This window comes from Triticum aestivum, chromosome 5B, assembly GCF_018294505.1.
Source record: "Triticum aestivum cultivar Chinese Spring chromosome 5B, IWGSC CS RefSeq v2.1, whole genome shotgun sequence".
Taxonomy (NCBI): domain Eukaryota; kingdom Viridiplantae; phylum Streptophyta; class Magnoliopsida; order Poales; family Poaceae; genus Triticum; species Triticum aestivum.
The window spans coordinates 380,659,371-380,675,887 of NC_057807.1; the positions used below are offsets into that span (position 1 = coordinate 380,659,371).

The 16,517-nt window shown below is 43.6% G+C and overlaps 1 pseudogene; it reads left to right on the forward strand.

The window, feature by feature from the left end:
* Positions 1–5,473: 5,473 nt before the first annotated feature.
* The window catches only part of LOC123114791 (elongation factor 1-alpha-like), a 41,631-nt pseudogene continuing 30,587 nt past the window's right edge, over positions 5,474–16,517 (forward strand).

A 16,517-nucleotide genomic window follows, 5' to 3' on the forward strand; every position in this document is an offset into this window, starting at 1 on the left:
TGACATCGAATATGTCGGTACTGATTGCGCAATGGTCTTAATCAGAATTTCTTTGCCTGCAGTAGCAAGGGTTTTCTCAATCCATCCCTGCACGCGCTTCCACACCCTATCTTTCAAATATCCAAAAACACCATTTTTCTGTCTCCCAACATCTGCGGGTAAACCCAAGTATTTCTCATTGAGAGATTCTTTCTCAACTTGGAGTATTTGCTTTATCACCAATCTCCTATCCTCTGGGCACCCTTTTTCAAAATAAATGGAGGACTTAGCCAAATTGACCCTTTGTCCCGATGCATCACAATATCTCCTTACCGAGTTCTGCACCCAATTTGCTCCATCTACCGTGGCCTTCATAAACAGGATACTATCGTCTGCAAAAAGAAGATGATTAACAAGAGGTGCATCCGGTGCCACTTTTATTCCGGCTGAAACTACTCCATCTCGTTTCAGCAAGCATGAGAGCCCCTCTGTAGCTAGTAAGAATAAGTATGGTGATATCGGATCTCCTTGCCTAATCCCCCGTGAGGGTTTAAATTCCTTTGATGCTCCTCCATTAAACAAGATAGAATAGGTTACAGATGTAACACCATTCATCACAAGCTGAACAAAGCGTGGGGCCAAACCAATTTTTCTCATGATGGCATCAAGATACCGCCACTCTACTCGATCATAGGCCTTCATCATATCTAGCTTCAGTGCACAATGGAAATTTAACTTGCTCCTTTTTGTTTTCATGAAATGAAGACATTCATAAGCACAGATAATGTTATCCGTGATAAGACGACCAGGAACAAATGCTGACTGTTCCTCGGAGACAATATCCGGCAAAATTTTCTTCAACCTGTTAGCTAGTACCTTGGACACAATTTTGTATATCACATTGCATAAGCTAATCGGTCGATATTGCGAGAGAGATGTTGGGTTTGATACCTTAGGGATAAGAACAATGAACGTCTTGTTGATCTCTATCGGATTATCATCTCCATTTAACATACGCAGCACTATCTTGGTCACTTCTGGACCACAAATAGGAGAGATTTTGCGTCAAACAAAGCAGCGACGCACAGGGAAGCCCTGACTGGGCCAGCCCATTGTCACGTTAGCATGCGGTACTATCTCTACGTGACTTTGTCACGTGTTCCGCAAGACGAGCTTCCGACTCACTGAATGCCTCGGAGTCGCGCGAGCGTATGGGCCGGCTCAGTGTGTAGGGCGCGAGTGCCCGGTCTTATTTCTATATTTTTAACGTTTTTTGTTTTTCGTTTTTTGATTTCTTATTTTTCATTTTCGTTAACCCATATTCTAAACATATTCAATTCAAAAATATACTTTACATAATGTTTTCAAAAAATGTTAGTCATGCATTTGAAGAATGTTAAGTGTGCATAGAAAACAAATGTTGACCATGTATTAAAAATGATATTTTAATCATGTATATAAAAATGTTAATCCAGCATTTGAAACAACAGTGAACAATTATTTCGAAAATGTAATCAGGCATCTAGAAAATGCTAAATCTGTATAGAACAAATGTTGACCATGTATTACAAAAAGATGAATATATTTATCATGTATATAAAAATGTTAATCAAGCATTTGAAAAAATATTGAACAAGTATTTAAAATTGTTAATGAAGCATTTGGAAAATGTTAAATGTGTACTGAAAAAGTGTTGATCATGTATTAAAAATGCTGAAAATTTTGGTCATTTATATAAAAATGTTAATCAAATATCTGAAAAATGTTGATCAAGTATTTTAAAAATTGTTAATCAAGCGTTTGAAAATGTTAAATGTGCATAGAAAAATCTTGACCATGTATTAACAAATTATGGGAAAAAATGATGATGTCCATTAAAATGTTACTCAAGTGTTTTTTAACAAAAATTGAAAAACTATTTCAAAAATATTAATCAAGTATTTGAAAAATGTTAAAGTGTATAGAAAAAAAAGATGATCATGTATTAAGAAAATGTGAAACTTGTATTTGAAAAATATTAATCAAGGGTTTGAAACCTATATTTTAAAAAAATTAGTCAAGCATTTTAAAGAATATTAAATGTGCATTATAAAAGTGTACTAGGTATACACTAAAAATGTGTATAGAAAAAAGTTGAACCCAAGAGAAATAGAAAACAAACTGATGAAAAACAAGAAAGAAACAAACGAAACCGAAATAAAAACATAGAGAAAAGAAAGACAATGAAAAACAAGTGAAAACCTGGAAAAAGAACTAAAGAAAATTGAGGAAAAATAAAGAAAAGAAACCAGTAGTGTCGTGGAATTGTCACGTCAGATGTCCTAGCAAAAAGGACTTAATCGTGGAGCCATCACAATTAGGAAGCTTGAAGGGGTTATTAGGACAAGAAACACGAGAGGTTTATACTAGTTCGGCCCCTTACGATGAAGGTAAGGCCTACGTCTAGTTGGGTTGGTATTGCTTGATGTTTCGATGACCAGGGAGCGAGATACGCTATGCCCGGTTCTCGATGAGTTGTTTCTCACCCTAAGCCTCCTGCGGGTCGTCCCCTTATATACACGGGTGGACGCCTTGCGGCCTACAGAGTCCCGGCCGGCTCATAAATAGTGTCCGGCTCGGTGACTAGTTAATTCTACCTTACATTACAAGTCATATCTTCATGACGGTTTACCACTATGGGCTTTAAGCCACCTGCGGTCCATAGACCCTTTATTGAACCGCCATCTTCATGTTTGGTCTTGGGCTTCTTTCTGATGAGTCTTCTTTGCGTAACCCGACCCCTCCTGGGAGGCTTACACAAATAGTTATATCCCCAATATTAGGCCCCAGATTAATTTGAACCGGTTCATGTCAATCTTAAAATACCTTAAGAAATAAGCCTTCGGTCTTCTGTCTGTGCAAAAGGGTTTAACCTGCCATGACATCATCTTCTGGATCCATGTTAACCCGCCGTGACGTCATCTCCAATTAAATCCTTATTTTATCCTGCTATATCTTCAACGGATCGTTGCCTTTACTGATTGTCCCGAAACCCGAGGTGTCGGGGTCGTTGGATAATAATATCCAATCTCCTCGTTTCTCGCACCGTCCCGGTCGACCCTTCCTTATAAATAGGCGCGACCTAGGTCTTCTTCATTTTATCCCTCAGTCGTTCATCTTCTTCCTCTCGCTGTCTCTCTGCCGCTCGAGCTCCGCCACCGCCGCTGTCACAGATCTCCTCGTCCTCGCCAACTCAGGCCGCTGCATCAACCTGATTTGACCAGAAAAGCGCGACGAATCTCCGCAGCAACTCCGCATCTGTAAGTTTCCTCCTTCTTGTTCCTCAGATCCGCATTAGGACCTTCGAGTTCCTCGGTGTTCTTCGTTGCTCGTCAGGAACCCCTCATAGATTTCATCACCACCGCCGTTTCTTGATCTTTAAGATGATATAAAAAGGCTACGGTAGCTATTTCGCACCCATTTCGAATGCAAGCAGACCCCTTTCCGTTGCACAGAGGCCTCGTTCAAGCCCTTGAGCCTCATCTGTGCCAGTCCTAGTTCTAGAAATTTTTCTTTTGAGAACACCTGTTTGATCCAAAATAATAGCCGCAATTTGTGAAACCTGTTTGTAAGACCCTTAAATAAAAAACTGCCTCTATCCTCGCGACTCAAGAAAATTTAACTGCCCTTGATACCTGTAGCGGCTTAAATATCATTGCATGGTTACCCATATATCATTAGGCCCCGTCTTAACCCGCTAATTTGAATAGACTTAAAAATATTTTCCTTCCGGGTTAAAATTGAACCGGAGCTTCATATTTTGTCACAGGCTTCTTCTTACGTCATGGCACCTAAGGCAACCAAGGCTCCTGTGACCTGTAATTGGGTCCCATCCACAGTCGTAAATTGTCTGAATTTGTGAAGTCTGGCCATCTGCCCAAGAAGGAGGTCATGTCTTATCGTGCCCTGACCCGTCCGAGGAGAAACCTCAACCCAAAGAAGGGGAGGTGATAGTTTTTACAGATCATATGAGCCGGGGATTTGCTCCTCCCGGTTCAAAATTCTTCAGGGAAGTATTGCATTTCTTTGACCTTAGGCCTCAAGACATCGGGCCCAATTCCGTGTCAAACATTTGCAACTTCCAAGTCTTCTGCGAGGTGTACCTGGGGGAAGAGCCCAATCTGCTTTTATTCAGAGAGCTATTCTACTTAAACCGGCAGAATGAACATGCCAACGGGCCCAGCCTAGAACTTGGTGGCATCTCGATTCAGCGGCGGCGAGACTGCCTTTTTCCTTATGTTGAACTGCCGAGTAATCCAAAAGATTGGAATCAGACATGGTTCTATTGCCAGGACACTTCTCCGGCTGGCGAGAACCCTCTGCCCGGCTTCCGCGCTTTGCGCCTTGAATCCAACCACCCACTGCCGGATAAACTTTCTGCTGTTGAACGTCTGCCACTCGCTCCCACCATTAGAAAAATCAAAGCTCTTTTGGGAAATGGCTTAGACAGCATAGACCTGGTTCGAGTCTGGGTCACTTGGCGAGTGCTTTCGTTAAGCCGCCGCCCCGACTTAATGTGCACTTACTCAGGCGAGAAGGATGACCCACTGCGTCATAGTCCCGACGACTTACCAGATGATGTGGTGGAGGCCACGATCCAAATGTTGTTGAAAGAGGGCACGGTGACTAGTAACACCTTTGGCTTACTTCCCTTCCGCAAGAAGAACCCGACTCCCGCAGTGAGTTATCAACCTCAATGAATACTCTTTAATATAATACACCTTGCTTTTATTCATAACCCCTTATCATTTTTCACAGGACGATGACAACTTCTGGAAGGTCAAGTATAACCATGAGGCGGCCAAACAAGCTAGGGCGGCAAAAAGAGCCGAAAGGAAGACCGCCAAGACTAGAACTTCGAAGAAGAGGAAGCCAAGCGCTTCAGATATGTTTAATCTTGATGACACTGATGATGATGAAGAAGAGGTAGCTTTTAACTCCCTTGACTCTTATGTCCTTATTTTATCGATATTCTACCCTTTCAGAAGGATACGGGGAACAGCCAAGCGGTTGACGAAGAGGTAACTATAATCTCCTCCGACTCAGAGCCTTTGCCCAAGCAAAAGATCCGAAGGGTGACCCGGAAAGTAAGATTTTCACGTCATCTAGCTTATCAAGATCCTCAATTTCTTTTGAAGCAACAGCAGTTTGAAAGCCGGAGGCAGACCCGAAACAGCAAGGATGTAGAGCTCTCCTCCGGCTTACCTGACGTAACCAGGAAGCGTCGGACTGAGGTTATCTCTGATTTACGTTTTGTTTTACCTTTGGCGGGTTTAATTCGCCAACCTCTCAATTCATCTGACTCCAATTATCAGGATACCTCTCCTTCCTCCAGCGAGTCTATGCAATCTAACATGCCGGCTTTCAAAACTGCCCCCGGGTAATGTAATTTTGTTTACTTTATGTTTTACCTTACCCGTGCCTTTGTACTCATCCTTCTGCCTTTGTCCACAACATGCAAGTGAAACCCAGCAAGAGGGTAAAAAGGAGTAAGCCGCCCCAAGATCCGGTCGTGACTGAATCGGAGCTTGGCACGGCTGCTCCTGATAGTTCTACCCATCAGCCGCCGTCTGAACCAGCCTATGACATTCCAGCACCAATCTCTGATCCACCCGCCGAAGACACTCTCAACAGCTCCGATAACCTGGAAGCTCCTAGCCCGGCCAAGACAATTGATCCGGAGGTTGAGATTCTGAAGACTCAGTTTATTGAACCAGGGCGGCCCACTGCCCTTGCCAAGTGCTCTGCTAAGGAGGAACCTCTGGAACACCGAAAGGCCAAGCTAGACGTTGCTGACTATACTCATTTAAGCATTGGAGATATAGTCTTTGGCTATCTTAATCAAGTACATAGCAGCCGTGACCTGGAAATTGACATGGTGAAGCAAATAGAGCAAAAATCTGAGGTATAACTTATGCCCCTTTTCTGAATCATACTTACTGTATCAGCCCCCAAGTCTAGTGCTTATGAATAAGTATGCTATAGACTTAGAAAACTGCTTAGCACTGCTTTGTCCGGTTTTAGAAAAAAGATATTTAACCCGGTTGTAACATGATACTTTGAACTTGCAATACACATTAGCCCCCAAGTGTCAAGCATCTTTGCTTGCAAAGTGCTTGAGACTTAATTTCCATGAGCCGACATTGTAAGTTAAAATTCTTGAGCATACATTAGCCCCCAAGTGTCAAGTATCTTTGCTTGCAAAGTGCTTGTGACTTAATGTTATCTTACCGTGATTCTGATTATAACCCGGTATTAATGCAGGCCACCATAAGTCAATTTGAATCGGAGACTGCTGATCTGAAGAAGCGCCTGGCAGCTCAAGAACTTGAAATTCAAAAGGTCAACTCCAAATTTGAATTCAGTGTCTCTGAACAAGAGAAGCTGAAGAAAATATTTGAGGTAGAGAAGAAAATCTGGGCTGATGAAAAGGCTTCACTGGTAACCCGGGCCGAGACGGCAAAGGCATTGCTTGCAGAAGCAACAGCGGAGCTATCCAGCTTAAAGCGCCAGATATCTCAAATGGTCTCAGCAATCTTTGGTAAGTTACTCATATAAACTTTAAACCTTGCAAACCTCCTTTCAATGATTACTTCAATTGTCAGCTCCGGCTCACCTTATGCTTAATAATGCAGGCCCTAGGAGTACAAACCTCAAGCAGAACATGTTGATCAAGCTGAAGGCGGTTTATACTCTTGTGGAGCAGCTCTACACCGGGTCACAACGTGCTCTGGCTGTTGTAGCTTTATCAGATGATGTTCCTTACCTCCTGCAAGACATGCTGAAACGGCTTGCTTCACTACCTCAATGGGTCCAAGATCTAAGGCGGGCGTCCGCAAGAGCCGGGGCCATAGCCGCGTTGAGCCGGGCGAAAGCATGGATTCCAGAGCTAGACCCGACCGACCTCGCTCTTGGATACCCGAGTCTGAAAGAAGATGGGACCGTATTTGATGAACATGACTTCACTGCTTGTGTCAAAGATATACACCCCGTGGCTACTCTTATCGGGAACGATACTGATCTTACCAAGTATCAGCCGGGCTATGACAACGAGAACCAGAGAATCCCAAGACCTCCCTATGATGAAGTCATCATGATCCCTCCAACTCTTAAGCATACCTTTGCCCCTGAAGTGGACCCAGCCGGTTTAATAGATGATGAAGCCGAGTTTGAAGCCTTGAGCGGCATTGACTGGGCCTCGTCAACTTTCCAGGACAAAGCAGCCGACGGAGAAGCGGAGAAGGATAACCCGGAGTCTTCAAGCCCACCAAAGGAGAGAACCGCCAGGCGTTTATGACTTTGCAAAACAATGCTTCATTATTCAGACTCGGGGAGTCTTGTAATAGGGTAGAAAAAACCTCTCAATTTTGTCATGCCTTTGCGCATGTTTATGGCGTTTAATACTTTCGTAAGCCGCCATCACTATACATTGCCAGCTTATGTTGATCTTTCATTTCCTTGATGTTACATTTGCTTGCCTTATCCTGCATATAAAACAAGCAAAATTCCCTTGGTGGTTTATCGCATCGGGGGTCACATAAGGTATTGATAACCCAGAGTGCAAACCAAAACATCATATAAAGGCCAGGTTATGATTATATTTGTTAAACATAATCATAATAGTATACCTGCGATCCTTTTGGTAACCTTGCCTGCTTATACGACCTACACCATTCGGGTAAATTCAACTCCTGAAAGTTGGGAATATAATGTTCACCAGGCACTTAACAACCTGGGGTGATCAATATTAAGCCGGAAGAGCCAAAAAAAACATCTCATAGTGCTTTCAAGAAGGTCTCAAGATAGTCAAATAACTATGCTTATAAAATATAATGAATAATAAATAAAGGCTTATGATTCGAATACGATCAGTAAACCGTTCCAAAGGGGTTAAGCTAAGATTCAGATACGATCATATAGCCCCCAGTGGCTTTGGCGATGCCGATGAAGTGGGTATCGACAACTATGTTCTCTTTGGTTCGAATACGACCTATGTTTGAACAGGAAGCCCCCAAGTGACCATAAGAGTTGTTTAATGACGCTGATTTGAATACGATCCACGTCAGACCCAAAGGGGTTAAGCTATGATTCAAATATGTTCAAGAAGCCCCCAAGTGGGTTTGGCAGTATGCCGATCAAGTGAGTATTGACAACTATGTTCTCTTTGGTTCGAATATGACCTATGTTTGAACAGGAAGCTGTCAGGCCCAATATGCGACCCTATCCAAAAGGAACTCGAAGGTCCCACCAAGGATAGACCCGCATATTGAAACGCTTTTGCAAGGTGGATATCATTACATCAACATTACATAATAGAAGGGGATACATACAAAAGGCATACAATGCCACACGAATACAACATCACAATACATCAGAGCATCATCCGACTACGGATGAAACACAAACAGAAACTCAAATGACATCCACCCTGCTAGCCCAGGCTGCCGACCTTGAACCTATCCCCTGATCGAAGAAGCAGAAGAAGAACTCCAAACAAGCAAACATCGCGCTCGCGTCAAGATCATCGCATAACCTGTACCTGCAACTGTTGTTGTAGTAATCTGTGAGCCACGAGGACTCAGCAATCCCATTACCATGGGTATCAAGACTAGCAAAGCTTAAAGGGAAAGGAAGGGGTAAAGTGGTGAGGCTGCAGCAGCGACTAAGCATATATGGTGACTAACATACGCAAATAAGAGCGAGAAGAGAACAAGCGGAACGGTCGTCAACTAGTAATGATCAAGAAGTGATCCTGAACTCCTACTTACGTCAAACATAACACAGAAACCGTGTTCACTTCCCGGACTCCGCCGAGAAGAGACCATCACGGCTACACACGCGGTTGATGCGTTTTAATTCGGATCTGGTGTCAAGTTATCTACAACCGGACATTAACAAATTCCATCTGCCTATAACCGCAGGCACGGCTTTCGAAAGATTATACCCTGCAGGGGTGTCCCAACTTAGCCCATGACAAGCTCTCGCGATCAACGAAGGAATAGACCTTCTCCCAGGAAGACCCGATCAGACTCGGAATCCCGGTTTACAAGACATTTCGACAATGGTAAAACAAGACCAGCAAAGCCGCCCGATGCGCCGACAAATCCCGATAGGAGCTGCACATATCTCGTTCTCAGGGCAACACCGGATGAGACATCCTACGAGTAAAACCAGCCCTCGAGTTGCCCCGAGGTGGCCCCGCAGTCTACTCGGTTCGGACCAACACTTAGACAAGCACTGGCCCGGGGGGGGGGCTAAAATAAAGATGACCCTTGGGTTGGCCGACCCAAGGGAAGGGTATAGGTGGTGGTGAGGCAAATGGTAAAACCAAGGTTGGGCCTTGCTGGAGGAGTTTTATTCAAAGCGAACTGTCAAGGGGGTCCCATAAATCACCCGACCGCGTAAGGAACGCAAAATCCGGGAACATAACACCGGTATGACGGAAACTAGGGCGGCAAGAGTGGAACAAAACACCAGGCAAAAGGCCGAGTCTTCCACCCTTTACCAAGTATATAGATGCATTAATAATATAAGAGATATTGTGATATCCCAACCAAAATCCTGTCCACCATGGAGAAATCTTCAACTTCACCTGCAACTAGCAAAGCTATAAGAGGGCTGAGCAAAGCGGTAACATAGCCAAACAATGGTTCGCATAGGAACGGTGTCAAAGGTTAGAGGTTCATGGCAATATGGGAGGCTCGATAAACAGGTAATAGGTAGCGCAGCAAAGCGATAGAACGAAGCAACTAGCATAGCAATGATAGTAGTGGGATCTAGGGTAGCGGTCATCTTGCCTGAAATCCCGCTAGGAAGAAGAACAAGTCCATGAAGAAGACGAACGGATGAAGCCAAACCAAGCGTAGACGAACGAATCCTCACGATCGCAACGAAACAGGAACTATCGAAAAGAAACACACAACATAGTAAACAAACCACACATGAACAAGGCATGATGCACAACAAGCATGATGCATGACAAAGCTACATGAAGCTACTCATGGCAAGAGATGATGCAAATAAGAGCAACACATCAAGGCAAGTTTAAATGAGGCCGGGAACAACATATAACAATTCCGGTAAGTCCTCATATGCATATTTCGAAATTGGTCCAGATCTGAATAAACCTTATGTTCAAGTTGTTAAACAGCAAGTTAAGATGCAACAAGATAATCTACACGAGATTCTAGTCAAGTTACATATAAAGTTCATTTAGTTCGGAGCTACGGTCTAGAAGATATGAGCAAAACAAGTTAAACATGGCATTGATGCAAAATGCATACAAACATCAAGCAAACACCTCAAAACAAGGATGCAACATGATAATATGAAACTAGATGCAATTCTAAGCAAGTTTCATATAGAGCACACTCAAAACGGAGCAACGGTTCAACACACGCACACAATACAAGTTATAAGGACAAGCTGTCCAAAACAGCAACTAGGCATATTGCAAGCACCAAAACAATATGCTACAGGACCTCAACATGAAAGGCATGGGCATGATGTACAGGTAAAGCATAAAAAAACATGAACACTGAGCTATATCCAGAAATCACTAGAACATGCTCAAACACACATGGTAAGATTGCAAGTTATGACAATTCCAGACTTTGCAGAAAATAACATCACGATGCAATGTTTAGAGCTATCAAACAACATGTTACAGGAACTTATCATGGCAAACAAAGGCATGGCATGATTCTACTAAATGCATAGATCAAAAGTCCCTTACTGACCATGAGCCAAAAAGGATCAGAAAATATGATGGCACCCACGTAAACATGACAAGTTATTATACAGATTCAAACATGGCAGGAACATAATTATGAAGGCACGTAGATGAGCTTGTATCACTCACCACAGAGCAAAGCATGGCATGGCAAGGCACCCAACAGTAAGAAGGCATGTTTGTGAAGCTAAGCATGGCAAGAGAAAGTTCATAGGGTGCATGGAACACTAGCAAAACACATGGAAACAACTGCACTTAATGTTAACAGGCTCACAACAACATTATGAAGCAACTTTAGAGCAAGATATGAACAAGCTACAGCAAGCTATAAATGCAACCAGGGGCATGGATGGATAGAGGATGACATGTAGATCAAAACATGTTTATAGAACATCTCCAGATTATGCATAGAATGATTAGTAGTAACATGTTTATATAGCATCACGAAATAACAGATTCAGCCTAGCAAAACAACAACATCATGTAACCTACTTAACAAGCTCGATTCACTCACCACAAATCATTTCATGACAATATAAGCATAGCATCATCAAGAAGACATGTTTGTGTAACAAACCAAGGCAAGAACAAGTCCATAGCATGCAAGGATCAACTACAACAAGCTTGACCAAATTGAATAACATGTAAACAATCTGCCAGGAAATATTTTGAAGCAAAAGTAGAGCACGAAAAAGGCATGCTAGACTACTCCATAATTGCAAAAAAGGGCTTGAATGGATAGACAATAACCATATGTTCAAAACATCCTAACTGAAGTATCTCAAAATATGCATGGATCTCTCTGTAGCATCATGTTTACATGGCATCAAAATAACAGCAGAACAGGAACTAAAATCAGCAATATCACGATGCCTAGTTTGCATGCTTCTGCTAGTCACCACATTGATCAAGAAAATACATGGTAAGCACCTCTGTAAAGACGACATGGCATAGATCAAAACACATGAAGACATCAACCTCATAGGATGCACATATCAATCATGGCAAAAATGACAAAAGAGCTCGTTCCGTTAACAGACAGCAGAAAACATCATGAAGCATTCTTACAATGATGATTCAGGCATCTAGATGACCTCAAATGAATATGATGCAATATAATGAAATGATGTACTCTTCGTGACGAACAATTTGGTATATTACACGCATGAAACGGAGCTACGCATGTAGAGATATAGCATGACAAACATGGCATGAAAATGTGAAAAATCTGGGACTTAGCAGTTTTTTACCACTTCGAGGGGAAAAGTCAACGCGGCGAGGTGGCGGCGGATCTCGCCGGAGACGAGCAGTGCGGCGGCCGGAGGAGCACCGGCGAGGGGCTCTGGCGACGGGGCGACGGGGAGGCGGCCGGAGGAGGCCGGATCCGGCGGCGGTGATGAGGAGACGGCGCGGGGCGCGGAGGAGGGCGCAGAGGCGGCGGCTATTTCGTCCGGTGGCGGCGGACATGTCCGACGAGCGCGGGGACGATTTTTTAGGGTTTCATCTGCGAATTTGGAAGGGGGAGGGCCTTTATATAGGTAGAGGGAGATAGGAGAGTCCAAATGAGGAGCGGTTTTCGACCACGCGATCGTGATCGAACGACCGAGAGCATGGAGGGGAGTTAGATGGGTTTTGGGCCACTTTGGATGGGTGTTGGGCTACAAAAAGAAAGGGGCTTTTACGGTTACCCGGTTAACCGTTGGAGTATCAAACGATCTCCAAATGGCACGAAACTTGACAGGAGGTCTACCGGTGGTATACCAAGGCCGCTTGGCAAGACTCGGTCTATTCCGAGAAAGTTTAATACCCACTCACAACAGGAAACGAAAAGGGGAACGCCGGAGGGAATAGGAGCACCGGATTGCGAAACGGACAACGGGGAAAATGCTCGGATGCATGAGACGAACACGTATGCAAAATGAAATGCACATGATGACATGAAGAAATGCAACACGCAAGCAAAAGACATGGCAACAACGGCGAATAACTGGCAGACACCTGGCGCATTGGATCCGGGGCGTTACAACACTCCTCCACTAACAAGAGATCTCGTCCCGAGATCTTAGGACCGAGACGGAAGGGAAAAAGGGATGAGGTGAAGCAAGAACTGAAGAGAAGAAGCAAAGAATCGAGATCACTCGAGAATAAGAGAGGAACGACGAGAATGACGAGAATCAAATGCTCAGTGAATCAGATAGACGATGAAACAACTCCGGTTAGAGCAAGATAAGAAACGAATAAGACTGAAAGAATTTAGGCAGCACTCCGGCTAAAAATGGAAGGATTAGAACATGAACTTCACAAGATGGAATGACACTTGACGAGAAGAACAAAACAATACCTCCGAAAGAATTGAAAGAATTGAATGAAAAGAACTTAGAAGGAAGGATTGAATGGAGTTGTTGAGAAAAATCAACAACGAAAAGAATATGCTTGTCGTGGACTTATGGATAGCATCTCAAAATTATGAGGTGATAACCGACCACAAACGGAAATGATTGGATAACTGAGAACAACGAAGAAATGCAAAACTCCATTTCAGAAGAAAATGAAGAATTAATTGCACTTTGAAAGGCAAGAAGGAAAGATACTTGAACTCCACCGACAAAATCTTGATGAACTCTTGAAGAAAAGATTAAATCATGAAGAACCACCATGAAGAACTCCGGTGACAAAAGATGAAGAGATAGAATTGAAGGATGAAAGAATAAGATGAGCCTTGCAATGATTTAGATGGATGTTCCGACGAAATGTCCTAGGAAATTGAACTCCGGAAAAGAAAAGATGGGAAACACTTGGAACTAGAATTTATTCCTCACGAACAAACTCCGAAGGAAGGGATTACTCACTTGGATGAAATAAGGATAAGATTTATTGTATGCTTCTCCTTCATCAAATTAAATTGATGACCAGCAATGGATTTGGCATACTACTTATTCTTCTTGAAAAGGATTTAGAAGTGATATATCACAAACTTTAGAAGGTCTTCATGAACCACCGGTAGGATTGGAAAGAACGAATGAATTAAAATGACAATCAAAGAAAAGAATCTTGGACAAACCACCGTAAGAATTCGAAAATGACTAATGAAACAGACTGAAACACTGAGAAGAATTAGAAGGAACAAATAAGCTAGAGGGGATTCAGATGCAAAAAGACAAAGAGAACATGAGCTGATTAAAGAACACTTGAACGAAGCACCGGGATAAATAGAGAACGATAACTGGAATGATGGCCTCCGGTAAAAGAATTGGGAAAACAACTTCTGACATACTCCGGATGGATAAGAAAAGGATATATGACAAATGGAATAATTCGAGAGGATAACATGAGGCTAGAACCGCGAAACTTCAATATGACGGGCAAGATTGAGAGGAAAACTCTTCTTCGGTCTTCAAATGACGACTAGAAACAGCACCAAAATTACTGAGATACTCCGGGAGAATGAAAAGCAGAGAGGTTGAGCCAACAATGAAATGATTTGAAATCGATCTTGGAAAAGGCATGTGACTGATGAAATCCATTCTTACGTCACAACTTTGAAAAGAATTGAGAATAACTCCGGGGAAATTAGAAGAGTCAGGTAAGATCCTGGGAAAAGACTGTTGGAAATATGCCCTAGAGGCAATAATAAAAGTATTATTATTATATTTCCTTGTTCATGATAATTGTCTTTTATTCATGCTATAACTGTATTATCCGGAAATCGTAATACACGTGTGAATACATAGACCACAATATGTCCCTAGTGAGCCTCTAGTTGACTAGCTCGTTGTGATCAACAGATAGTCATGGTTTCCTGGCTATGGACATTGGATGTCGTTGATAACGGGATCACATCATTAGGAGAATGATGTGATGGACAAGACCCAATCCTAAGACTAGCACAAAAGATCGTGTAGTTCATTTGCTAGAGCTTTGCCAATGTCAAGTATCTCTTCCTTCGACCATGAGAGCGTGTAACTCCTGGATACCGTAGGAGTGCTTTGGGTGTATCAAATGTCACAACGTAACTGAGTGACTATAAAGGTGCACTACAGGTATCTCCGAAAGTATCTATTGTTTTATGCGGATCGAGACTGGGATTTGTCACTCCGTGTAAACGGAGAGGTATCTCTGGGCCCACTCGGTAGGACATCATCATATGCGCAATGTGACCAAGGAGTTGATCACGGGATGATGTGTTACGGAATGAGTAAAGTGACTTGCCGGTAACGAGATTGAACAAGGTATTGGATACCGACGATCGAATCTCGGGCAAGTAACATACCGATAGACAAAGGGAATTGAATACGGGTTTGATTAAGTCCTTGACATCGTGGTTCATCCGATGAGATCATCGTGGAACATGTGGGAGCCATCATGGGTATCCAGATCCCGCTGTTGGTTATTGACCGGAGAACATCTCGGTCATGTCTACATGTCTCCCGAACCCGTAGGGTCTACACACTTAAGGTTCGATGACGCTAGGGTTATAAAGGAAGTTTGTATGTGGTTACCGAATGTTGTTCGGAGTCCCGGATGAGATCCCGGACGTCACGAGGAGTTTCGGAATGGTCCGGAGGTAAAGATTTATATATGGGAAGTCCTATTTTGGCCACCGGAAAATGTTCGGGATTTTTCGGTATTGTACCGGGAAGGTTCTAGAAGGTTCCGGAGTGGGGCCCACCTGCATGGGGGGACCCACATGGACGTGGGTAGTGGGGGCAAGGCCCCACACCCCTGGTCAAGGCGCACCAAGATCCCCCCTTAGAAGGAATAAGATCATATCCCGAAGGGATAAGATCAAGATCCCTAAAAAGGGGGGATAACAATCGGCGGGGAAGGAAATAATGAGATTTCTTTCCTCCCACCTTGGCCAACGCCCCAATGGACTTGGAGGGCAAGAAACCAGCCCCTCCACCCCTATATATAGTGGGGAGGCGCATGGGAGCTATACACGAAGTTCTGGCGCAGCCCTCCCCCTCTCCCAAGTACTCCTCTTCTCTCGTGGTGCTTGGCGAAGCCCTGCAGGATTGCCACGCTCCTCCACCACCACCACGTCGTTGTGCTGCTACTGGATGGAGTCTTCCTCAACCTCTCCCTCTCTCCTTGCTGGATCAAGGCGTGGGATACGTCACCGGGCTGTACGTGTGTTGAACGCGGAGGTGCCGTGCGTTCGGCACTTGATCATCGGTGATTTGAATCACGACGAGTACGACTTCATCAACCCCGTTCACTTGAACGCTTCCGCTTAGCGATCTACAAGGGTATGTAGATGCACTCTCTTTCTACTCGTTGCTGGTCTCTCCATAGATAGATCTTGGTGAGACGTAGGAAAATTTTGAATTTCTGCTACGTTCCCCAACAGTGGCATCATGAGCTAGGTCTATTGCGTAGATTCTTTGCACGAGTAGGACACAAAGTAGTTGTGGGCGTTGATGTTGTTCAATATGCTTACCGTTACTAGTCCAATCTTGTTTCGACGGTATTATGGGATGAAGCGGCCCGGACCGACCTTACACGTACTCTTACGTGAGACAGGTTCCACCGATTGACATGCACTTGGTGCATAAGGTGGCTAGCGGGTGCCAGTCTCTCCCACTTTAGTCGGAACGGATTCGATGAAAAGGGTCCTTATGAAGGGTAAATAGCAATTGGCATATCACGTTGTGGTCTTGCGTAGGTAAGAAACGTTCTTGCTAGAAACCCATAGCAGCCACGTAAAACATGCAACAACAATTAGAGGACGTCTAACTTGTTTTTGCAGGGTATGCTATGTGATGTG